At 31.7% G+C, this 23,215-nt stretch overlaps 1 protein-coding gene and 1 long non-coding RNA gene across 2 annotated transcripts in view; both read right to left on the minus strand.

Annotated features, from left to right (window-relative positions):
• Positions 1-23,215, minus strand: part of LOC143074064 (uncharacterized) — a 367,901-nt gene that overhangs the window by 52,537 nt on the left and 292,149 nt on the right. The gene's annotated exons all lie outside the window — the stretch shown is intronic.
• LOC143074588 (uncharacterized) lies at positions 1,437-5,555 on the minus strand. The gene is made up of 3 exons (XR_012977948.1): positions 5,422-5,555; positions 2,959-3,155; positions 1,437-1,552 (listed from the first exon to the last, which is right to left on the minus strand). It is a non-coding gene; the product is annotated as an uncharacterized LOC143074588 (long non-coding RNA).

The raw sequence follows: 23,215 nt of genomic DNA on the forward strand, positions 1-23,215 counted from the left end.
GTTTCACCGATGTTTTAGTAGTTGCATTGTCTATTGCTGTCAATTTTGTCTTTGAAATGGAGACGAACAGAGTCTTTTATAGAAAATCTTTCAGTGAATTTGACTACCTTTCCATGACGTCCAATACTTTGGTTTTTGGGTAACGTTGTCGTTGTGAATAGATTGACGTCATTTTGGGGTCGCAAAATTTACTTTTTATTAATGTATTCCATTGTGGTTGCCTGTGTAAATATCCAAGGGGTGATTGGAACATCTGTATGGTCACAAGAAAAAAAAACAAATTTATTACAGAAAAGGATCGCTTTTAATTGTAATTTGTTGTTACTATCTTCGTTGGAACCGTTTTAATAAAAATCCTTCACAACCAAATTGATGCAAATAATTGTCGTCTATTTTGTGATCTTTTATAATCATGTTTATACATGGGTCTTCGATGCTTATTTAATTTTTACATGTATTTGATCTAACCTTACAACTTTTTATTTAATGATAAGTCTTTTGTTTACCTAACGTGTGTCTGTTGTACTCAATGTTTAACCTGGTATCTATGGTGAGTTGATTTAGATATGATCAATGAAAACTTTTAGATCTAGTAAATTAATTCAGGGCAGTAGTGATGGTAGTAGTAAACCGATGTTAAAATCACATAAATCCATTCAAATCGATACCATATACATTGCATGCATTTGAAGCACTATTCTTGATTTTCCTTCATCAAAAACACTTAAACCAATTATTTGAAATCCAGAGTTCTAGAAAAACCCTCATAATTAGGGAGCTATGTTAACAAAGGGATAAGCATTTTTTAGCCAAATCCATCTTAGGTTAACTTTGACCTAGGAAGTTGAAATCTAAGGTTCTTGATAATTTTAATATTTATAAACGACCATTTCAAATCTATGTTAAAACAATATTAAATAGCCACAAAACCGATTGTGTTGGTAGGGTAATCGACTCCGGCTTTGTAAGTCTTACCTGCAATGCAAATAATTAATACTCAGTAACAATCGAAAATAAGACACAGCGGCTTAATGAATTGGACGATATATTGTTAAGTCTAGAGAATAGTGAAGTTGATAATAATAACGATTCTAGTTTGAAGCCTTCTATGTTTGACAATATCGAGATCATGGAATATATCAGATTTTTAAGTTTCGGCAGTATCATAATCGTTAAAGCACTGGCATATATGAGATGAATTTATTGATTAAAATGTGAAAATAGGGTATCGTCAGCCTTTTACACACCGTTCTTGGTACTTAAAATTCTTGGTTTGTATAAAAAAATTTATCAACCTAAACATGTATGTACCTTGTGTCATGTTTATTTTTATACGTTTAAGGATACAACTAATGATTCAATTCAGATACAATGTAGGTATGCAAATTTGGTTACATTATAAACATGAAAGGGCCAATATATGAGTAAATAGAAAATAATAAATACATTTTATTTGAGAATATGTTCGAGACTTTAATAAATATTTATGCAAATAAAGCATAACATCAAAGGTATGTCGTTTCTTTTTATCTGTTTTCTTTCATATTTGTGCCTACAACATGGAAAGTATTAGCATAATGAATGCAAGCAATATACCTCAATATCAAATCAAATGTATTTTACTTTCAATTAAAAGTTTATCTTAAATAAATGTATATTTATATAACAATGTGTAACCAACAGTCGCGTTGTCATTCAGTTTAAGTGTTATATTCAATGTTGTGCAACCAAATGGCCTTATAAACCCTTGAATTGATTCAAATTAAAAATTTACCACAATCAACAATAAAAACAAATTGAAATTGACATTATACACAAACAATAAGTCACAGAATATACAGAAGAATGTAACAAATGGGGGCGATACTTTGGCAAAATAATTCATTTCGAAAAGTTAGATTGTAATTGACATAAACCCATCATTTTTTTAAAATAAAACTACTTTTATACACTTGATAAATGGAAACAAGTAAATCCTAACATGTATAATTCATCATACGTTTGTGTTACCCAATCCCCCAGGCTCATGCATGTGTCATCAATATTTAATAAATTAAAATGAGGTTAAAGCCAATCTTTGATTTATTGTATACCAAGGTATGTGCAAGTACACGTGTAACTAGTTTTCAAAAAATATATAGAACATGTACACCATAAAAGAGATGTCAAAAATCATCTCATCCACTTTAAACAATCTGACAAACAACATGAATGTCAATTATCAATACAAAATTAAATCTTAAATCACACTTAAATAATGATATATACCAATAGAGTGACTTAAACATTGTTAAAGCGAATCATTGGGGGAAAATAATGTTTATCCATTTTATTAACCAATGCATGTAATGTATATATCATAAACTTCTAGTCTTCTGTGCACGATTTTACAATTTTTTACGCATCCATATTGTATAATCGCTCAAATGATTTCTCATGGTCTGCTATGAAGTGAAAATATGGCAACAAAGAAGCATGGATATTACGCACGAGTATAACATGTACAATAATTTCATATAGTTTATTCCAATTAAAGATCCATGCGTATTGCGATCACCGGATCATTTTTACACTGAGTTCACGGCATACGGTAATATATTGGCGAATTGTTAAAAATATAACTGGAGGCAAACAATAAAAAAAATTAGCGTCTTCTTAATTTAGACAAATTGTAGAATTTTTTGGCGAAAAAGGGATATGTAAATAAGTTTTTGTATAAAAACTAGTCATTTAGTCATAACAAACATATGCATCATCTCTTTTTTAATTTGAAAGACTTTGATGACTTTAAAGAGCACACAATTAAATGATATGAACGCTTCAAAATGTTGCATAATAAATACACTTATGAAATGAATTAAAAAAACGTCAACACTTACGAAACACCAGAAGATTTTTTTCTTATTTTAGAAGTTGTATTTCATGAGCGATTTTCAATGATATATAATAATATCTTACCACATAATACATTGTACGTGTTTGCAAGCTTTATCCACAAACAAGGCTTCCCCTTCTACAGTCTTTCCCACAGCCAATAGAACAGCACATCAGTCCGTATTTACAGCTACCTGGTGTACACATTTCAGCACAATGGCTAATTGTACCAGGAGGGACAGGCGGACATATCATTCTACATGGTGGTGGTACCGTTCCACCTGTAATAATTTGATATAATTGGTATGTAAATCCTATTTTTTCATTGCTAAATTACTTATCATTCAACTCTAAAGAACGTTTTATAACATTAAAAAATTATGTAAGTAAAGTAGATCAACAAATAAGTGTGTTTGCGTCTCATGTTTTCTACTTTACATTAATCATTTACACTCGTCTGAATTTTTTTCGTAAAAAATTACTTAGACAATATATGTATAGTGTCTTGAAATGTGAAATTTATTTGTATGAGGCTTAGAAACGGGGGAAATGCGAAGTTCTACCGAGCATTTTCCCGTTTCGTGCCGAATACAAATAATGTTCATGTTTCAAGACACTATAAGTATATTGTTTTTATACTGAAATCGATAAAAAGAATAATAAAAATATGAAACAAATATTATAAAAAAAGTGTTTAGAATTTCCCTGTTGGGGTACCATTTGGGGGTATTTCCCTTTGAGCGTAATCCAGGCGGTACAAAATTGACATTTTAAGGAAAAAGACAAGGAAAATGAACTCTAATTAATAGCATTTGATAAATCATGGTATATAAATTACCAATTTGAAGACATAACAAGTTTAAATTCATAAAAGTTTGACCATGTTACTACACGTTGTCATGGTTGTGACGTGACGTTGTAAGTAGGCCGGGCTTATAGGTGAGTTGAGGTCATTGACGTATAAAGCTAACGTTTATACGTATAGCTTTTTCTGTATAGTAAAATAGCTGATTGCAGTATAAAATTAAATACACAGTAACCCGATATCTGATTTAATCGTTTCGATCAAATTCAATTTTATTTCTTACTCTAATTCATACAGCTTAATGTGTTTTCTTCATTTCATACTTATTTATATACAAAATCCATAGACATGCTCTTGTCAGCAAGACTATTATTTGTTTAAGTTTCAATAATTATATTAGATGTATGTTTCATTGTAATACGTTATTCTTATTGGCTATGGCTAACTGCACATCACGTGTAATTCCTAAGCAATTGCATTACACAATAAAACTTATCATTTATGATAACAAGAGGTTCGACAATAAAGTGCACAGGTGAAATATATATGAAAAAAATAATAAAATTCGTGTTTTCATGATCCTTGCTAAAAAATAGATTATAAGTATTGAATGTTTCTGTTTGTAACTTCATAGTTGTAAAAGCGTTGACCGTGCGCACATACAAAATGTACTTCTGTCAACGCTTTTACACCACAATGAAGTTCCAAAAAGAAGCATTCAATTCTTAAATATAACATTGACTTTTTGATATTCCAAACATTCAAAACGTTTAAAGGTATTAACATTGAATGTTGGAAAGGACAATATACTCTGACCAGTTACATCACTGTCCAAGGTTAGGGGAAAGTTCGGATCCCACTGACATGTTGAACTACGTCACATTCTGTATGTGTGTACCTGTCAGAAGTCAGGAGCCTTCTGTTAAGTGGTTGTCGTTTGTTGCTGTGTTACATATAAAATTTTCGTCATTTTTTTGTACATTAATTAGATGATTTGTTTATCGTTTGAAAATTTTATATTAGTGAGCTTTAGTGACTATGAGATTTGGGCTTTGAAGGCCGTACGTTGACCTATAACTATTAATTTTAGGTTGGTTGGTCTCTTGTGGAGAGTTGCATTCATACCACATCTTCTTTTTTTACATCTATGAGTAGAAATTCTATATTATTAATTGAACACTAAACTTCTTTAAGGTAGTATCAAAAAGTCTGGTAATAGATATTCATCTTATACTTTTCCGGTCAATATTTTAAAAGACCACAAAAGTTCCAAAATGAGCTAACTAGATTTAATAGAAATAGTAAAAAAAAATCACTAGTTAATATTAAAATGTAGGTCATGTGCATAGCAGCATATGCTTATCAAGTCCAAAACATATTTAACTCATATTAATATTCCTAATAAATCCATACTGTCTTTAGTGTTTTCTGCTAAAGTGTATGTATCGACATTATCTATACAAACGATGTACATTAAGGAAGATGTTATGATAAAACCACCGAGTCTTTTTGTTTACAGATAGTTATATCGCTATTTAAAGTGTCTCGTCGGATAAAACTAATATTACAAGTTATATCAAACATGTCAAAGGTACCAGGATAATAAATAGATACGACAGATGCGTGTTTCGTATACATTATACGCTTATGTCGAATCATTTAACGAAATTGACGGACTTATTGGACGAAGAAAATAACTGTGCTTAACTGCATCTTAAATTGAATAGAAAAAATATACATACCCGATGCTTCAGTATTGAAGTCAAATATCAGAACAATACTGAAAATGATCCTGCAAGCTAATGTGAACATTGTTTTGTATATAATTTATCACAACAACTGCAGGATCTTTTATATGAACATACCTTGTAAAATAACCGCTATTCAACAAGCGAGTCATATAAAAAAAGAAAAAAAAATTCCCTTCAAATCCGCGTTCAGTTTGTTTAGTAAACATGTTATTTTCCACATTCAATTAATCTTGCTTTTACAAGTACATGAAAACAAAAACATTAAACAATTTACTACATGAACCTTCCTGATGTTTTATTGTATTTTCATCAAGACTTACGACATAGTCATTTATACATTTTCGTATCTATCTCCAATGAATCTCTTATATAACATGTCAACTTTGATTAATATTGGGGTTTATCCTTGTAATGTATCTTTATATTTTGAAATTAAAACATTTTTGTTTTGTCATATTCAAAGTACTTGCTACTTAATGAATGTGTATGTACATGTCAAATTATCATGAAGTGTTGTTCTGCTGTAACATTACTGTCTAAGTTTATATATATATATATATATATATATATATATATATATATATATATGTATATATATATATAGAGTCTATAAGAATCTACCAACCAGTAAACTTAATAGGTATTGGATCATCAAAATTGACAATACTACACAAACAGGAACAATTATATGAGTCTGAAAGATTGTGTAACAATACCGATAAATAGATGGAAAACAAAACACTAAAAAGTGTTGAATATCATTGCACAAAGATGGAAAAACTGAACAGATGATATAAATTATACAATAATTGCAAATATTTCGGCTCAACAAATGGCCTTCTTCGGTGACAAAAGTTTTAACAATAATGAGATACAATGTATAAGGTGTAAACATAGATCACTAATAATACAGGTAAGTTTTGGTCGATTGATTTTAATCTAACATCCTGAATATAATAATATAAACACTAGACTGTAAATTTAATTATTTCTTTCTATTGATTCCATCTGGATGGAGGACACCCAGTGTTTTTATCCAAAACCTCTCCCGATTTTCTCTTTGCCTATTTTGCCATGTACAATCCTGTTCGATCACAAGAATCTTCATGTGATCAAAATCTTTCAGATTGTGATCTGGTAACCTGAAATGTTGGCTGACAGGAATATACGGTTTTTTTGTGACCTTTTATAAAGAATATGAGAAAGAATTTGCAAAATGTCACAAGCACTAAAGCATTGTCGTTTACTTCTAATTTCTATTTCATATGTTTTTCCTTCTTTAACATTTGAACTACATTGTACGTGGGGCCTCTTTCTATTTTTTATATGTCAATTCTTCTCTTTCAAATCTTTGTTTTCTGGTTATCTGTTTGCCTCTCCAATTTCATATTCATACTTTCCTAAACTTTCGGCGTAAATTTTCCTGGGGAACATTCTGATGCTGCATTTACCTGAAAGTTTAATTAATTTATTTGTAATGAAAAGGTGTAATATATAATATTACAGTGAGTGCAAAATTAATCCAATCATCCATTAAAACATCAATTTAAAAAGATTATATACCTGACTAACAAAGGCACTCATTGAGCGTTTAACATCATAATGTAATATATGTCCAGGTTTTTGAAGTGATTGCAATAATTAGGTCACTTGATGGGTATGCAATTTTATATTGCTTCTACATATGATGTACATCCTTTTTAGCGGTTTTTGTTTTGTGTACAATGGCAATTTGGAATGCAAGTTAAGTGACAATATACATGATATAGGTAGCATTATGGTGTCTAATGCAAATTCAAGGTATATATTAAATAGCTGTGACCTTGACCATTTACCTTAAATCAATACAGTTCAATTGTTCTTTTTGGTATAAATTTACATATACAGAATGTGACCAACTTTGTGATAACATATTAAGTAATCTACATCACATAGTTATCTTCATTATTGCACGTAGGAACCAGTTACAGTCTTGATAATATACTTTATATTTAAATAATAAAATAAAGTACAAATCAATAGTGTTAAATATGGATCACTGTGACCTTCTTTTGTCTGGAAGCTGAGTTACTAATTGGGACTCTGAGAGTCATCTGTGTATATACATTTGCATGATCTGACACCTTTTAGTTGCTGAGATATATATGAAATTGGATGTTTAACATTACCAAAGTCAGTGAAGTGGCACATGTAGGTAAGTGACATATGTGTACAAGTTTACATGATCCTACAATTTATAGTTGAATCTACTAAGTATATTGTACAAAAATAAATGTTTATGCCAGCAAAACACCATTATCAGATTAAAAAGTCACAATTGAAACCTCAAGGGTATTTTTTTTCTTCTCAAAGGTAACTACATGTAATTATCCTAAAATGTATGTAATTGCAGTTGACAGCCATCCTTCATTTTTATGTAGAACTGCTGCTAATAACCAGCTGTTCAAGGATGACCATAACACCTACTGTACAATCGATGAGAAATATAAAAAAAAATAAATATTAAGTAAATTTATATAATTATAGGATTCACAATAAGTGAGACTTTTTTTACTTGTTATCAACTTTGGTTGTTCAATATCAAAATAATGAAAATAATGATAAAAAAGTCATTTTTTTTTAATAAAACAATTATAAATTCACTCACATTAAAACTGAAAAAAATATCATATTCCATATCATAACAAGAGCATTGATAAGTGTGGCATTCTCTCACCATGGAAGACTGTTGCTTTCACATGGGTGTTTAGAATCTACAATGTCCACTTTGACATAGACATTTGGAATATCTTTTCTATTAATAAAGTTAAAGCCTAAATTCTTTTAATTTACCTGTATCACTTTCAAAGTTCCAACTAGTACCAAACATTTGCCATTCTGCAACAAAACTGGCTTCAACCTAATGACAAAAAAGTAGACCCAAATATATAAATGAAAGGGCATGTAGTGTTCAAATACTATAGCTGAAACATACTACATTTAAAACTTACTGGAAACAGGCTGTTTACAATGAAATGTGTAATAATAATGTATAAAGGTTTTCAAAACCAAATTGATTTCAATAAATTTGTTGAAATTATCTATAAATATAGATTTCATTTAATTGATACAAATGTAACTAATTCTAGTTTAATATTATTGTTGAAACGAATTCTGTCATGATCTATACATGAAAGTCTTCAAGTATTTTTAGCAATTCTAATTTCATTAATGATAAATTGCTACCAAATAATTATTTACAAAATAATGCTCCCCTTTTGGATACAAAACTAAAAAGCCCCTTCTGCATAGATGTCTTTCTGTTCATTGCAAAAACGATAAATAACTAATATTTTGAGTTTGTAAAACATTATTCCTGTGAATGAATCATTATGACTGTTTTTTTTTCCTTTTTACAATTCTAATTTCATTTATAATAAATTGCTACCAAATAATTATTTACAAAATAATCTTCCCCTTTTGGATACAAAACCAAAAAGCCCCTTATGCATAGATGTCTTTCTGTTCATTTCAAAAATGATAAAAAAAAACTTACAGGGTCAAAATTCCAGAAAAGTTACAAAGTCCAGGTTCATAAAAAATTTTGGCAGCAGTTCCCCTCAAAATAATCCTTTTTACCCTCAAACCACATAAACCCCAGACCATAATCATGATAATAGAGGGGAATTGAAGAAAGAAAAAGAGAGGTGTGGGGCAGGTTCATTTATACACAGGAATCGGAAGTTCTATCAATAAATTCTGTAAATAATAAGGTCGACTATCAATAGAGCTTCTCGTACGAGAAGCTCTATTGATAGTCGACCTTATTATTTACAGAATTTATTGATAGAACTTCCGATTCCTGTGAACGAAAGGTCACTGTGATCGGACGCCGAATTTCAACATTTTTCAATCTTATATCATGTGATCTTATCAATTGAAAAACATTTAAGACTGTGTGAACTTTGAGGCTGAAGCTGTTCATATTCTTCATTTTAAAAGAACGCATGAATCTATCCTTTTTGATAAACTTTTATCTCTTCCGTCAGATCAGCTGTAAGTTGTTTACACACGTAATCACCAGACGACAACAGAACTGTTACCTCGACTCAGATATATAGGCGATATATCCTAAGATTTAAAAAGGGAACTAGTTTTACATTAGTAAAACGTTGTCAACTCCCTTAGTGTCGAAAGCACACTCGGGCAAACGAATTATCAGAATGGATTTAAATCAACGGCTGACAATTATTTTAACTACCCACTTTTATTAGGAATAGTTCTTTCGTTCAGTTCACATCTTTTGATATAAGGAATAAATACGTAGAATTGATTTCATATTCTACAACTTATAGTTAATCTTTTTTTATAGGTTCTTCTTTTCTTATTTCTTCTTTTTCAACATCTCAAAGTGTTTAAGTCGTGATTTCTTTTAAGTACAAATGTATATGTTTAATTCCTTTATTTTGCCCTGAATACTTAGAGAATGTTATATTGGATTTGTTCCTCACGTCGTCACTACAACCCCCCTTCCTTTCTTGAATGTGATCTCAAACTCATAAATCGAACATAAACTGACAACGCCATGGCTAAAAATGAAACGGACAAACAAACAAACAATAGTACATATGACACAACATAGAAAACTAAAGAATAAACAACCCGAAACCCACCAAAAGCTAGGGGTGATCTCAAGTGCTCCGGGAGGGTAAGCAGATCCTGCTCCACATGTGCCACCCGTCGTGTTGCTTATGAGATAACAAATCCGGTAGTCCAAATACTAAATGTTATTATCGGTAAATATTCATTCGTAAATATAAATCAACATGCAGACATCTTATACATTCGGGTACTTCACAACCAACAGTTTATGGTTTTATTCGTTTAAAAGCAAAAAAATGTCGGCATTCACATCAAAAGCTAACAAAACTCTTAAACATACTTATTTAGAAGAGATATAGTAACGATAGTGATGTCAGGCCATTAAGGATTGTATATGCTAGTATTAAAATTGATTCACTTGTATAGTCGTTCCATCGGAAATAAACACTTTTATTTCAAAACCAGCTGTTGGCATGCTACAGGTTCATTTATATATTTTGGACTTTACTGCGACGTCAATTTTGACTTAACTAGTACATCTTATGTACGGCCCATCTGATCATGAGGATCATATCTGAGTGAGGAATTTTCTAGCTGGTTTGAAAACCAATTGGTTGCCTTCGGCTGTTGTCAGCTTTTTTGGTCGGTTTGTTGTCTCTTTGACATATTTCTCATTTCCATTATCATTTGTTTTGTCTCTGCTACACCTCTTTTTAACATCAAGCTAAAGCAAAAAGATAAGTCATCATCATATAACAATATACATGATATACATGTATATTAAAAAAAAATATATTAATCATGATCATGACTGTAAAAAAATTATGCAAGTTTGATTTTCTTTTTCAGAACATTATACGAAAACAGAGATAGTTGTGTATTCTGTTGGATCAAGCAGTATTATACTTGTAATTGCAATATTGTGCTTTGTATTTGTGTGGAATTATAAACACAAACGACACAATATTGGAAAAATGTCCAGACAGGATAATCGTGCAACTAATGAAACGTTTTATATTGATGTAGAAGGCAGTTTGTACGATAGTATTAATGAGGAAGAGATATATGATGACAACATTCAGATCATATACTCTAAGGAAAGTACCGAAGTTGTAAACAAAATAACATCAGACTCAGAAGGATCTGCTGTAGAATCTGATTTTTCAGGTTACCTGCATCCCTATGCGACTGTTATCAAAGACTTTGAAACACATACGTATTGCAAACAGATCAAATCATACGATAGCAGCAGCTTACATTCTGTCACTGACGACACGGACATAGATTTAGGATATACTCATCATTATGAACAGCTTGAAGTAGAAAACATGACCGAAGTAAAATCTGACTACGCAGAACTTGTTCATTATTTTGAACTCATTGACATTATAAAACCTGCAAGCATGTCTAAAATGTTATCGAATAACTCACTTATATCAAACTCCAACGACAATGAGCAGACAGAAAATGACATGGCAGCGTTAAACCCCTTGTTGAACAAAACAATTATTCCATATATATTTAATAGGAACATCATTCCCGCTCATCAATTGTTAAATTGTAAGTTTAATAAAACAACACATTGTTCTTCTCTTCCTACATTTGATCAAAGGGGGGAGAAAGAAAAAATGACAAACAAAGCATATGTCAGTGTAATCACGTATGAGATATACATCTGACAAAAAGACAGAGTGGGCGTGGCCGGGTACTTGTATATCCTAACAACAAAAGACACTAAGTACAGATATGAAAGTACTCGCAGTTACTGACAACTAGTTCAAAGTCACTAACAAATTTAAAAAAAAGCATGTATCTTAGACATGTTAGACTAAATTATCAATCAGTACACATTCAATGGATTTCGTGTTATAAACAGTGAAATGAAAAAAAACGACCTTGTGGATTGTAAAGATACAGGTATTGACATACTGTTAATTCTTGAATGTGTATATGTATGTAAAAAATATAAGCCGATAACAGTGCATTCTGTACAATATTCACTCGTGTCCACATTTGAGTTCGATTCAGCATTCCAGTGTATGCTTATCAACTGTGGTAGGGGTTTAATTGTAAATGTTAGGAGCTTACATCTATGTCTACTAGCTTGTCAACGTATTTATCTGTCTCTATTTCTACTCAAAGCACATGTGTATCATACAAGGACAAATGTTTTACGCTGTATTTTCTGTATTTACTGTTCATGTTTTTTAATTGAGTGCTTTATGGGATTTCAAGGTTTAAGAGTTTGTCACACAAAGATCACAATATTGCATTGCTTCTATAGTAACTGTTATAGTTTTTTTGTATCTCAGTTCTTATTGTCCACTTCAAATTTTAGTTGCTGTTCTACAGTTCACATGTGTAGATGCAACCTATGTACGGTCAATTTCCATACCTGTTTCTCTGGCAGAATTACTTCTCAATGCGCTAAATCCATTGATCTTGTGTCTTAGGGTCCCAGAAGCAAAAAGGGCTTTAAAAGACAAATGTTGTGGATGAATTGCCAAATATACAACAAATCAGAAATAGAGGGGAGTTTTTTGTTTCACAGGGACTACAATGCTATTAAATACATGGTCCATAAAGTGTTTTGTTGTTGTAAAATTTTTTGTACAGTAGTTTGGTAAACAAATTTGTATGAATACTTTGAAAAAGGATAATTTCGTTTTATTTAATCACGAATTACATTGAAATTGTTAGATGTGTAAAATCTTATATGGATCATTGAAAGCATATTAAGATTATAGAGTTTAAAATGTCCACTAAGGATTTTTCGCCTTAATTTGTCTCCACAAAGAAAATATTTGATGGATTACTTATGTACAAAGTACAAATTGAAAAACAATATGACAACACATTTGTAAGTATTGCCAGTTTGTAATATAATCCTGAGTAACAAAAGGATTTTCTTAAAAAATCAATTTGAGAAATGTAAACGTAATCTGACCATTTTTTACATATTGCGTCTGTTTGATATCATTAGATATTTTTGCATTCATGGCAAATGTTGCGGCTTTTATACTATTGAAAGGTTAAGCTAGCGTTAGAACCCGGTTCTCTTTATTTCGAAATACCACAACAAAGCAAGAGTTCTTGGTTTGTATCATCTGAAGTGTTTGCAGATTTGATTTTGCAGATTTGATTTTGCCATTTGATAAGGGACTTTTCGTTTTAAAAGTTCCTTGGAGTTCTGTATATTGTTCTTATGTTGTGCTGGTTATTGGTTATCAAAAAAACTAATTGTTGGGCCATTGCATTTAAATTATGTCATATGCATATGTTAATGAGTGTAAACCTGTAATTCATGATTGTTACATTTGTGTTGTATGATAACTATTAAAATATGATAGGAAAATGACAAATGTTAGAAAATTGTTAGTGTATTTTCTATTTTCTAAACGTAATGAATAGAAGATTTTTAATTTCACGATGTAGTACTCTACAAAATAAATGCATCACAGCAAAAGTAACATCAACCAGCATATCAAAGAACTACACTCACTCATATATACAGTCCTTGAATGGTGTAAACTCCCCACAAATACCATACACAATTGCACCTTTGCCGCATCCAAAATTACCCATAATGCAGTTTAATTTCAAAGAAAGCGTACTACAAACTGATTTATTGATTTAAAAAAGAATGATCACACTGGTGCAAAGTAATGTATAAAATAAAAAATCAGTTATCAAAATTTAGCATAGTTTTAAACTTTGATAACCACACTTTATATACACAATCACACCATTCATCATAAACTATTCCCCTACACCATAGCACTATATACATTCTTCCATTGCACCATTTATGCCATACACATTTAAACCATACACGTTTGTTTGGGAAGTTTACACCATCCAAAAGCTGAAACGCATTGATGGAAACCATATTTTGTTTATTCAAAACGTGTTTTTAACGCTGCTGATGTTTGTAGAAACGTTCACATTGAAAACAATTTTGGAACCTTCCTCGGTAAAGCGATAACACTCTCATCCAGCATGACCTATTACGATCAAAAAATGAAAAGCATTTATCATTATCTGGGTTGCTATAATATGTATAAAATGGATGTTAAACCAACTTTAAAATATAAGTAACAGTTTAACCAATCAAACACGACAATAAAAACATTCGGAATCAAATATCTGTGTCGAGACACATCAATAAAGTATGCATCACCTTCTAAGTATCATCCGACTATTTTTTCAATTGAAATCTAAATATACCATTTTTGCAAGACTTGGGTATAATATCTGGCAGCGGCGTAAAATGTTGATAAAGCTTTATATTCGAGAATTTAAAATACATGATTGCTTGATATCGTATATTCAAATTCCTTATGTTAAGATTCCGTCTGTCATATGCCTATTGTCCTTGACCTAATTTTCTTAGTTCAGCGATTGCTTGCCAAAGAATTGTTTTTTTCTCAACTATTATAAGAATTAAAATAACTATATTAGAAGGTTTACTTGCAAAGTCTACATGTCGGCCAGACAGTATTCATCTGACCTCGAACTTATTTCATGCATCAGTGATCAAGGTTGAATTTGCAAGACTATATATTTTTTTTAATATATAAAAGCAACAGGTCAATAATAAAAATGTGGTGTATAAAGTTATTGTAATTGGTATCAATCAGTCTAGCATGTTTCCTCTTACCTTGACCTTATTTTCATGGTCCATAGATCAATGTTTTTTTGGTCTGTTTTTCACATACGACAAGCAATACGTCAACTGTAATTGATTTGTAGAATGATTAATAGTGTACAAGTCTGTCTGGAAGGTATTATGTGAAACTGATCCTATATTTAGGTTTATTGTTTACTGTTCAATGTTAAGTTCTTTTCTGTTTTAGTCTGTTTTAAAAATATATATTTAGCAATAAGTCAGCCATTGTTGGTGCATTGAGTAACTGTAAGGTGTCAACGTCTTTGTGGAAGGTATAGGCTTACATTGTGTTATCAATCTGGGTTTTTTTTTATTACAATGTACCATTGTAAACAAAAGACTAAATATATTTGGTGTTTTAAAACATGTAACGGTATATGTCTGTCTGAAAGGATTTATCTGACTGTGGCCTCATTCTCATAGATGTTTAAAGGACAAGGTACGATAAGGCCTGTTTTTGACCCCATATTTTCTCATTTTAAAATTCTCTTTTGGAAAGCTACTTATTATGTTAAAATATTCCCTGAGGTTTGAAGTTTGTTTGGATGAACTTCAAAACCACTAATTTTAGCAACTGGATGAGGTGAGGGGGAACAACTTTCTGTTATCATTCAAAAATTGTAATTATTATTCATTTTGCAGGTGATTTTATTGCAAATTTTTAATCTTTAAGTGCCTGCGCCAACGTCATTAATTATCATTAACAATGATATGAGAACTGTTTTTGCTCTAAATAGTCCTGAATTTTTCCGGATCTCACACTATTTAATTTTAAGAAACAATTAGCAAACATCGTTATTTTTCCTTCGCTTGACGTTTTTGATGCCTTTTTACCTTCTCTCCTTACCCATTTTCTTAAACAAAGGATAATCTGCTTTTTTACCCAGATGAAAACGAATGTTTCCATATAAAAGCCTCACATGAAACTTTAAACTTCTTTGTCAAAAAACATAGCCGGAGAACCGGAACACTAATTGTGTTCTCTTTTCTAGACTTTTCATTTCTTCTTTAGCCATGAAAACTTTGTCTTTGTGTCAGGATGTGGTATTAAACCGCAGCAAATTGATATACTTGAAACATTCTGCGATTTGCCGTCAACTGATCCAAATTCTGACGAATTTATCGTTCGTGGGGCAGCAATGGTTAATTTATTGCCACAACTTGGGCAAACATAATTGATGATTATGCAAATGATATCATACTACCTTACATAAAATCTTCTTTCCATAAGTATCCAAAAGTATACATCGATTTGATGTTTACTAAATTAATTGTTTAAATATTGGGACGAAAACAAAAGGTAAAGTACTGGTACTAGACGGAAGATTTGTTGGTTCTGGTAGAACGCCAAATGTTTGGAGTAAAAACAAATGTAGTTTTCTCTGTGAAGATGACAACAAAACGGAATATTTAATTTTCTTGCCGACAGAATTGCTTCTTTAGAGGCTAATGAAAATATTTATGCTACTCAAGAGGAAAATACTTTTTGCAATTTCAATACGGATACTTCCCAGCTATCACCTTGTAACCATGAAAATGCAGATACACGAATGATTGTCCATGATAAGCATTCTTCTGAAAATGGTTGTAAAAAGTAATTTTAAGTAGTACTGACATAGAATATAGTAATATTAGGAATTGCAGTACTCGCAAGATCAGATGTGGACAAATTGTGGAAACGTTTTTGAAGGAATAAAGACTTTCGATGGCTTTCTGTACATTTCATATCAAATGCTTTTGGTCATCATGTAGCAACTTTTCCTTTCTTCCATGCATTAAGTGGATGTGACACTGTGTCAGCATTTCACCGGAAAGTGACGGGGTCAGGTTGGCAGACAGTGGAAGTATTCTCAGATGTAACGGACGTTTTTGCCCGATTTTGTATGAAGACACGGACATGGACATCATCGAAGTAATTTTTTGCATCATGTACGGAAACATCACCGTTTGCTGTTAAGGAAGCATGATTAAAGTCGTTTGCAAGAAAGCAGTGGCCTTATGATGCTATCCCGTCTACCACAAAATCATTATCATAAGGCCGCTGCTTCCTTGCAAACGATTTTAATCTTCTGGAGCACATCATTTCAAGGTAGACATGTTTAGGCCCGTCCGGATTAATGCATTCGACAGTTTCATATACCAAGTCATAAACACAGAAATTCGAAGTTGGGTTAATGAAAAAAAAACAATGACAATTTAACACCAAAATGGATTTCTTTTTGTGAAGGCTGATCCTCGTGTCATGATTTTTTGAAATGCGGATTCAAGAAATTCAGCTGTGTTGGTAACTGTTAATGCTATCGTTCCGGCCTTTCGTGTACAAGTTTGTGTATTGGTAACTGTCAGATAATTATAAGATAAGCAACCTGTCTTTCTAAAAAAAACTATATATGCATTTGAACTAAACAAAGTCAGTGACATCTCTTGTTAAGATGAAAGAAATAATAAAATTAAGTTTTCACGTTTTTGCCGCCATTTCGGGACCGGAAGTTTCTTTTTTTCTACGTGTATATATTGTTTTGTCGTACTTTATGAATTGTTATTTAAGTTTTTTCAAAACTTACATTGCATTATACCTATTACACAGCTTTCAAAAAGATTAACGAAATGTAACCAATTGGATAAGACGCCATTTGCAAAGTGAGTGGTGGCCATCTTGAAAAAATGAAATTGTTTTATGGCCTGAGCTGATTTTTTTTTCTATTATTATTTAGTCTACTCATTTACCAAATTTCATCCTTGTATCATGATTTGCACAATTATGTCCATAATATTTCCCACTAAATAAGAATATACGTAATTAATATGTTCTTTTTCATGTTAGCAACCATGTCTTTTATGTGACCTACCGAATTAGTCTATTTAACGGGTTTGTTATAATATATAAATAACACGACGGGTGCCACATGTGGAGTCGAATCTGTTTACCCTTCAGAAGCAATTGAGATCACTCCCAATTGTGGTGGGGTTCGTGTTGCTAAGTCTTTAGTTTTCTGTATTGTGTCTTTTATTCACTTATTTGTCTGTTTGTTTTTTTCATTTAATTTTCGATCTATGAATTTGACTGTCGATCCCTCTTGTATCTTTTGTCTCTCCTTTAAGATAATCGATAAAGTACCCATTTTTTGCAATGCTTGTAATTAGCGATAAATTTATATCTGACTGCTTATTCTTCCGCCTGTTTATTATAAAATAGAGAATGGAAATAGGGAATATGTCAATTTTGTTTAAACTAACTGTTTGAAAAAGTATGAATTATTCGAAATACTTAGGATTTTTTTAACCTAGGCAAAGATTACAATAGCCAAATTTAGCACATCGTTTTAGAATTTTGGGTCATCAATGATCTTCAACTTTTTACTTGTTTGTATTTGGCTTCTACAACTATTTTGATCTGTGAGCGTGTAGACAAAACGCGCATCTGAGGTATAGAACAATAACCTTGTGTTTTGTATCATTGTCAAAAAAACACCAACCCGATCAAAGAGCTTAACAAACCCGAAGGCTACATATGGGCCTTCAACAAACCGACAAAATAATCCCGTACCAAGAAAAATCAGTACTAGTTGAATGGAAATGAACTTTACACTTAACTCCATAACATACAAATGAAATGAAAGTATATCAAACATAAACAAATAACAAATGTCTATATACATTAGTGTAATCTTTCTGCCAAATATCATTGTATGTGTCTGTTAGTTTTAGATTGTCTATGATCAATTTGATCAGCACTTTAACTATTGATAAGGTATCATGTGTATATAAGTCTTTAAATTGAATACTACTAGAATGTGCATTTTATGAACAAGGAAATACGCAGTTATAACTTTTTTTTTGTAAAAAGATTGTTTATAAATATTCATTGAACTAAATGAATTTACATGTGGTCTTGGAAGAACTATTATATTTTAACCAATTCTACAGAACATAGACTAAACCATGGACAATTCTTGATATCACCAGAATTAAATAAATTATTCTGGAATAAAAACCTCTAAACTGCACCAAATTGATCCAAATGATTACATCTTTGAACGAGCACATCTAAAGCTTGCTTCAAGAAGAAGTCGCAATCGATGCGTGGTTGATTGTTGAATGCCTTACATCCATTAATTTTTGATAAATGTTATGTTAATACTTTTTTTAGTTTAAAAGTATTGAAATATCCTACACAAATAAGAGATGAAAGATGACAATCGGAAATTTAAACTTATCAATCGAAAAGATAATGAAAATGCTAGTGCAAACATAAACACGACCAAAAGACAAACAACATAAAACAAACAAATTCCAACATCCAAATCTGACGGTTGAACCCCTTAAAATACAGGAAGATGCTTCGAAAAGGTCGACAGCTTATCTTGCACTAGTGACGACTGATGTGTTGATTAAGAAAGTTATAAACTGATGAAAACATAGAAATTTCTATTTGGTAGGTCACACTCGTAGAAAGAAGAAAGAGGTAGAGGTAACGACAATATCTAAATACAGACAAAACAGTGTAAGCTGTTTATATTATGTTTATTTAAAGTAAATTAATTTGGTTAAACTGCAGCAGTATAATCCTTGATTATTACACGAATAAAAAATAAGTTAACGGTATGTAAATAAGTTAACGGTATGTTTTGTTGACTTTTCAATTACTGGTAAAAGGTATTTAGACGTTTCTTAATAGTTTGCTCATAAACTGTGGTTCATAACAGAAAATGAACAGGTTTGCTATTACAGAAGCCCATTTAGTACTCGTAGGAATAACTACAATACTTCGATAAATTTTATTGCTGAATGACTATACATGTCTTCAAGGAGAAAATGTAGTACCTCAAGTCAGCATATCTTCCATATCAGTCTTACTCATCAAATAAAAAAAGGACAGTACCCTTTAACCCCGCAACACATGTTGCACCTGGCCCAAGTCCCAGCTCAGGAGTCTTAGGCCTTTGATAGCCTTGTATGTTGTTTTTTTTTTATTTTAGTTCATTTTTATGTTTTTAAGTTTAGTCCTTTTTCACTTAACTAGTGCTGCGTTCAGAATCCATTGGTGGCCGTCAGCTGTTGTCTGCTCGTTGGTTTGCTTGTTGTCTTTTTGACATAAGTCCTATTTTCAATCAAATTTTTTGTTATGTATATGAGTTGCAAAAATAAAATTTGTATCAAGATTTGTAAAACGGCCATATATCTGTATACAAGTTCTTATACACATTGTTGAAAGACGTAAGCCTGTTTATTGTATTATTTTAATAAATATCATACAACACAAATGTAACTATTAACAATTGCAAACTGACATTTATAAAATGCTTATTTACATTAACATAGATATAAGAAGATGTGGTATGAGTGCCCATGAGCACACTCTCCATTCAAGTAACAATATTTAAAAGTAAATTAGTATAGATCAAGGTACGACCTTCGCAATGGACCTTTAGCTCACACCGAACAGCAAGCTATAAAACATACATATATATAAAGTATAACACACACACTACATACACATTATGTTATTATAAGTTACTGTATTATCCATGTTCGATTACAGCTAGGCGTTATTGAACCAGAGAACGTTAAAACAAGATAGTTATATTGCACGCAATGCTTTGAAACCAAAAGGGAGATACATTTTGTAAGTCAATAGTCATTCTATTATGATTGATTTATGTATTCATACATAATGACGAAGAAATAAAAAAAAACATTGCTGCTGTATTCGCATGTCTGCTCAAAATAATGAACGAAACATTTGTGTTGACATTTGAATATTACCATAGTCTCTAATTCAAAACATATATATAAATGTATAAAAGTAAGACACTTATACATATATGAACCTTTTTGTATAAATTTAATAGTCTGCAGTATAAATAAAAAATATTTTGCAAAGGGCCTATCGTTTACAAAAAACACATTTCTTTAAATATTGTTTTACGACAACAGGACAATTCTGTGAAACGCTAGGGTAACCTTACACAATACAAGACAAATAAATTTATAAGTAGTTCCCTTTGCGATAACGCAAATTACTTTATTTGCAAATGTAAAACAAAATGCATATACAGTTTGGAATATGTATACTACGGTATACCTTTTCATAGATTATCAGTCTGATTAGTAAGGGCAGTTTTGACTGGTTTCGGTGTCTAAATAAACAACAACAAACAATATGTTTTGATTTTTTGAAACTACAACGAATGTCTAACTTTCTCTATAATCACACAAATCTTATGACTGCTGCTGGACGTCTGATTGGCTAAACAGGATATGCACAAGCGTATGTAATTAGTTGCACAGGATGTGTTATGTCAGTTTTGATTGGTTATGAAGGCTTATTATATCAAATCTGATAAATATACAGATATGCAAATGCAGATCTAATTTCTTGCACAGTTTGCGTGATGAAATAAAAAGGTTGTTTAATGTAAGTTCTGATTGCTAAGCAGGATGTAGCAATAAAAGTAGTCCGAGATTACTCTGACGTCCAACGGCTGTATTGCCAGACAAGCTGGGGTCGTGGGACGTCAGAGCTCGTCCCATATCAAAAAGTGGATATTTGCCCACCCAAAATAGCATATACAGTTTGGAATATGTATACTACGGTATACCTTTTCATAGATTATCAGTCTGATTAGTAAGGGCAGTTTTGACTGGTTTCGGTGTCTAAATAAACAACAACAAACAATATGTTTTGATTTTTTGAAACTACAACGAATGTCTAACTTTCTCTATAATCACACAAATCTTATGACTGCTGCTTGACGTCTGATTGGCTAAACAGGATATGCACAAGCGTATGTAATTAGTTGCACAGGATGTGTTATGTCAGTTTTGATTGGTTATGAAGGCTTATTATATCAAATCTGATAAATATACAGATATGCAAATGCAGATCTAATTTCTTGCACAGTTTGCGTGATGAAATAAAAAGGTTGTTTAATGTAAGTTCTGATTGCTAAGCAGGATGTAGCAATAAAAGTAATCCGAGATTACTCTGACGTCCAACGGCTGTATTGCCAGACAAGCTGGGGTCGTGGGACGTCAGAGCTCGTCCCATATCAAAAAGTGGATATTTGCCCACCCAAAATAGATGCGCTGCTTCGTCGCTTCTAGTTCTGATTGAGGGCTTTGGAATTATATAAATCGGGCATCAATCTGTTCATTTTTCATTTATCTCTTCATTTATGTAAGTTTCACCTACCTGTCCACCTTTATTTTTCCATATTTTAACAGTTTTCACAGAGACCCATCGTTTTCTGCATTTTGACTTTCACTTTCAAATGGACGTCAAGTTACGAGAGAGTTCGTGGCCTAGAGACTCAAATATGCAAATATTTATATTTTTTCACCTCCTTTACAGGAAATCGGTATTAAGCATTTAGTTCCGACCAAGATAACAATCGGAAGCTGTCGGACATTTAGATAACTTGCATCGTAAATGAACGATGTGTAACAATATGGTCATTTCCACTGTTTTCTCGTGGTCACGTGATAATCTTAAAAATGAGAGTCAAAATGCAGAAATCGATGGGTCTCTGTGAAATCTATTAAAATATGGAAACATAAAGGTTCGCAGGTAGGTGAAACTTACATAAATGAAGAGATAAATGAAAAATGAACAGATTGATGCCCGATTTATATAATTTCAAGGCCCTCAATCGGCACACGAAGCAGCGCATCTATTTTGGGTGGGCAAATATCCAATTTTTGATATGGGACGAGCTCTGACGTCCCACGGCCCCAGCTTGTCTGGCAAAATAGCCGTTGGACGTCAGAGTAATCTCGGACTACAATAAAAAGGTGATTCCGGTAAGATATATCAAATCTAACAATCAAGGTTATCTGGAACCAAAACTTCTGCTGTGTGTGCGCCCTGGCATAATTTGAAAGTACCAATGATTTAGATCTTGGATAGTTAATCGTTAATTGTTGTAACATAACCGGTTGACGACAAAATAGCGGCGGAAGTTACAAACAGAACAGTCAAATTTCAGCATGGAAAATCTTAAAATACGATTTCAACACCTCTAACCAAAGAGAGTAAACATTGTTTGACTATTCGAAAGTAAACATCACAAATAATATAATAATATAATTTAAAATGACTTTTTTTTAGAATAAAGATGTGGGGAGTATACATACCCATTTGTCTCCTCACAAAACTATTCTCAACAATGGTAATACATACACATGTGTGTTATCATATTGACTTTCACTTTGTTTTTTTGTGAACACATTTATTTAACCAATTAGTTTTCATATACAGAAAAAAACCCGCTCATCTACTTCTGATTATTTTGTTGTTTGCGTATGCATATACAGCATCTGTCACTAAAAGCTTTTTTTGCATCTGGGACCCTAAGACACAAAATAATTGGATTCAGCGCATTAAGAATGAATTGTGCCAAAGACACGGCAAAAGAAATTGGTCCTACATACTGCGGATCTACACACGAGAATTGTAGAAAAAGACCGACACTCTTAAGGGGACAGTAACAACTTACATACAAAGCTATAACTATTGAGGCGATGCGAGATTGA

Source organism: Mytilus galloprovincialis, chromosome 5 (assembly GCF_965363235.1).
Source record: "Mytilus galloprovincialis chromosome 5, xbMytGall1.hap1.1, whole genome shotgun sequence".
In the NCBI taxonomy this organism is placed as follows: domain Eukaryota; kingdom Metazoa; phylum Mollusca; class Bivalvia; order Mytilida; family Mytilidae; genus Mytilus; species Mytilus galloprovincialis.